Source organism: Crassostrea angulata, chromosome 3 (genome assembly GCF_025612915.1).
Source record: "Crassostrea angulata isolate pt1a10 chromosome 3, ASM2561291v2, whole genome shotgun sequence".
NCBI lineage: Eukaryota > Metazoa > Mollusca > Bivalvia > Ostreida > Ostreidae > Magallana > Magallana angulata.
Window position 1 is genome coordinate 53,613,786 of NC_069113.1, and position 4,977 is coordinate 53,618,762.

The following is a 4,977-nucleotide window of genomic DNA, read 5'->3' on the forward strand; positions in this document are numbered from 1 at the left end:
GATTAACATATTTTGAATCCTTATTCTCAAATCTATGTACTTCATGAAATACTGAAAACCCTTAAAATAATTTGGATGTATATTAGACCATCCAAATAGTGAAATGTTCAGCTAATTTTCTTATGTTGTGAATAGTTTTAGCAGACTTAAACTCAGTTTTCAACATTTTTGTCAAAATGACCTTTTCGCAGTTAAAATTATGAAAAATGTTGGTTTTTGATGAGTGATCATTATTATTTCTTTCGTCATAAAGCATTTCCTATTATAAAGATATAAGCATGTATTAAATTATAGTCAATATTTGTGACATGAACTCTGTCATTTACTGTCTTTTAACAATAATAATAACACGTTCTGCATGGAAAAACTTCATTTTCAATGTTAAAAATGGGTAATTTTGTGCAACTGCTTCTATGAGACCGATGCTGTTCCCACTGAATTTATTTTTGTTTCTCAAAAGTTCATTTCTCAGTTTTATAAAGATGCCTCATTTTTTCCTTTCATGAAAATGTATTGGATTTTATTGAAATTTCAAATTAACATTAAAATACCAGAATTTTTGTTTACAAAATATGCATCAACTTTGATAAGGCATATATTTTTGTTTAAAATATATTTATACCTTAAAAGCAGTCTAAGTTAAAGAGTTAAACTAAATAATATAGTTTTTAAAAAGGTTTAATAGAATTAAGTAGTTATACAACTTATCAAACTTCACAATATTTTTACAACTTCTGTGACCTTTTTGCACTAAATATGTTCCAAATTCAAAAATAGATATTTTTCTGCCTAGTTAGGCATACAATGAACTTTTTCTTTCACATGTATTACAATCATGTTAAAATGAAGTGATACACAAAAATTTATTGAAATCCAAGACATAGCATGTGCAAAGCCCTGCCTGAATTTTGCTTGGATAGCCTCTTAATTGCAATTGCTTAGTTGATATTTTTTAAATATAGGGTTATATAGCAATAAACATGTTTCCTTCAAAATGGCCAGAGTTCATTAAATAAATGAATAGTCATACTTAAACACCATACTCACAAAAAACGTTTGTTAAAAGTGTTTGAGATAAAAACGAAAGAAAATATTATAAACGTTAAAAACAACAATGATACTGCAAATATAGTCTGATGTAGGTTTATTCAAAATTGCTTCAGATAAATTTAAAGTGCTCTACACGGCATTTATGTCTACATGTGCAGACAGTCGAAATACCCAACAATAGTACAGCCAGCGATCCTATTCAATCTTACCTGTCAGTGTAGTTAGGAAAAACCTGATGTTGTGGGTAATTATAATTGTACAAAACAAAGGCTCTCAGAAGTACGATAAGAATCAGCGGTGCGTAGATTCCCCTATTAAAAAAATACAATGGCTACCGGAAATCAAAACTGAGAGGTTGTGGAAAAACCTGATTAACATAAAAAGACCAAAGAATGCATATAAATGTTAAATTTAATAGTGGCTGTTTAAAACAGAATATAGCGAGAGACTTCCTTACTTCAACGATATCCATTCGGTTTACTTAAGAAAATTTAAAGAGTACAGCCGCTAAACCTCTCTAGACACAAGAGATATAACAATGTATGATTTGCAAGCAACACGGAAGATATCTGCTGTTTTTCTACTATTCTTAGTAGAAATGGTTCATTGCGCAATTATTTCCCAGGAAAAGGATACATTTCCATGGTATCCACAAGGCTGGAATGGGTACGTCTTGTTTTGTCCAATCGCCTGTAAAAACGTGTCAATTGTCGGAACCACCAAAGAGGGCTGCTGCGCATGCAATTCAAAAAGTGTTTGGGATTTCAGTAGGACAGTTTCACATTTAAATGTTTCCAACGATGGATACCTGGAAGGAAACAAGTCTGCAAGAAATATACATGTTAATTTCGTCAAAGAGAACTTACAGTTTCTCCCCAAAAATATTTGCGATTTTCCAGGAATAACAAAAATCAATCTGTCGTTTAATCTCATCACGAATATCCCAAACCTTTCTTGTGTACAAAATTTGACTGATCTGAATTTATCTTACAACAGGTTATCTTTATTGCCGAGAACGTTAACCCAGAATAGGAATCTGAGAACGGTGGATCTGTCAGGTAACTACATCACACGTTTGGAGACCGGAGTGGTGGCTGCACTGTCAGCTCACAACATACTTCTACAAGGAAATCAGGTCATATCAATGGATGTCACAGATGTTGTGTTTGAACGACCTTTTTGTGTGATTAATATGTCTCATAATGCTTTGAGTATTCCTACAAATGAAAACAACTGGAAAGTAAATCTAACAGCGAGGTATGGACCTGGACAAGGAGTCTTCATTTAATTTCTTTACAAGAATGCCTAACGCAACAAAAATCGGCTTTTCACATATTTTCGATTTTGGTAAGCTGTTTGATTTTGGGTTCGATGCTCGGCATAATCCTATAATTTGCGATTGCAAGATCGCCGAGCCCTTGTTACTCTTTAAAGATTACATTGACATTATGAAAAGAGATTACTTCAACATAACATGTGGTTCACCAGAAAAGTTTCAAGGTAAGTCGTTACCGAGTATCATCAGGGAAAACCAAATAAAAGATTTGCTCTGTAACTATACTTCTACTCCTTCGTGTCCAGTTGGTTGTACATGTGAAGAAAGTCCTAAACACATTGACTATAGAAGCAAGTGCTTAACACTGACTCTCATTATTAACTGTTCCGGGGCTGGTCTTAATCGCCTTCCTCGTGTTCTTCCCTACAGTGATCGTATCGAGTTTCACATGAGGGGGAACATGATACACGAGATAACTAATAACCATTACTTGAGCCACGTAAGTGTGTTAGATTTAGAAATGATGCCCATGTTCGATAAGGATGCCCTAGATAATCTAACACGTCTCCAAACATTTTCCGTACCGGAATCGGAGCAGCGAAAAGGAATTCCTCGATCCTTGTCGCGTCTGAGTCCATGTGTCTTTCTCCAAAAGACTGATTTCGTTATGGCCTGCACTTGCTCTCATCTGTGGATGTTGGACTGGATAGGTAGTTTTCTGACCAGTAAATGTGCTTCTTACGTTTTTAAATGTTTGAATGGCACTATTAGGGAAAATTTAACAACCTATATTTCAAGTCTTAATTGCTCAGACACCAAAGATTTTCATAGATATGATTGGGTGTTTATTAGCTCCTCTATTTTGATACTAGCTTGTTTAATCATACTAATTGTTAATGTTTGGAACATTGAACTTCGAATCATGCTAAGATTAAGAAAGTTATGTACCAAAAATATCAAAACTGTAGATCAGGACTGTGTGGTTTACATTTCGTACGATGTCAATAATGTAAAAGTTGGCCCATGGGTGTTCAAGACACTGGAACCATTTCTAGCAAGTAATGGTTTAAGTGCTTTTGTGCCATCTCGTGATCTGTCCTTGGGAAGTGTAAGAGCAGAGGAAGCAGCATACCAAATATCAGTGTCCAGGTATTATCTTGTGATTCTGTCTGAGGGTTATTCCAGCGAAAAGTCCACGGTGACTCACAATGAATGGAAGAACATTTGGAACCGTTACATGTCCGATTCCAGAAAAAAACTACTGGTCATAAATTTTGATTTGATGAAACCAGGCGATGTGTCCTGTCGAAAACTAAAAGCTTTCTTACGTTTTGGCAATGTAATTAATTTTTCACAGGGCGAAAAGAAAACATTTTTACAAATATCCAATATGTTTGTAGAATAGCTCATTTGAAATTCGGAAATTTCCGTTGTACTAATGTTAGAATTAGAACTGTGGTTCTTGGCGAACAAGGACATATCCTATTTTTCTTTTGGATATTTAATTCTTTTGTTTGCTTTTATATTAATAGCTAGCATTTGTCAATGACCACCTATTCATAGACTTTGTTGTAGAGAGGTATTTTTCTTAAATATAATAGTAGAATTATTGTGAAACTTTTGAACATAAGCAATTAATAGTTTTGAATAAAAAAAAATTATTGTACTGATCTATTACAACTGCTCAAATCAAAGCATTTTACATATTTAAACATCAACACATTATAATTCTCACTAAGCATATCACTAAGCATTTCAGAGACAATGTTTTTCCGTTACACATACTTGGTTGGAATCTTGTAATAACAAGTAATTTAATTAACTATCAATTTTATGAATACTGTAGTTTGTATGAGTGTGAAAAGATATGATAATGCTAAGAAAACAAAACTATTTTAAATACATGTAAATTAATTTTATTACTTTGATTGTGAAATATTTGTGATAATGATAAAAATTAAATGTAGCAGAAAATCAGTTATATGAATTATCAATTTGATATCTTGGTATTTTATATACTAACATTTCTTTTTTATGTTGATTGTTTTATTTATTTATTTGTTTATAGTTTACATTTTCTTATACACTGGGTCGTGTTGCGATGGATTTTGTTTTATAGTGTTTGCTCCGTTCTTTCATCCTTAATTGTGTTAAATCCTAAAACAAATGTGCTGTTTTATTATAATGAGAATTGCATGTGACCGGTCCTAAGAAACAAACATTTTAAATGTCACAACACGTTAATTGGCGGTTCAAAATGTAAAACGAACATAAAATTGAGCATTATGGCGAAGTTTTAATCAGTAAAACAAACGTATTTTTAAAGGATCAATTAACGAAATGTATGACACTTGTGATTGTAATAAAAAATAGCTAAAGTAAGAATGGCACTTAAAATTGCTCTGTTTATTGTGATATGGCACACCTGTCGATATTAATGTAGATTAAACTAAAAGTAAACTATTGTAAAAATATTTTCACGTTTAAAGTAGATCCAGTGTTCTGTGATGTCACACTTTTTTGTAAAACTTTGAATTCTTTAAAAATTGTGCAAGACAGTTTTATTTATTTTATGTGAATATAATCACATGGATGTAACTAAATTTCCAAATTTTTATATATTTTATCTATGCAAAGGGGAAATAACTCTT

The 4,977-nt window shown here is 32.3% G+C and overlaps 1 pseudogene; it reads left to right on the top strand.

Moving 5' to 3' along the window:
• Positions 1-1,217: 1,217 nt before the first annotated feature.
• On the top strand, positions 1,218-4,679 carry LOC128175071 (uncharacterized; annotated as a pseudogene).
• The last annotated feature ends 298 nt before the right edge of the window (positions 4,680-4,977 follow it).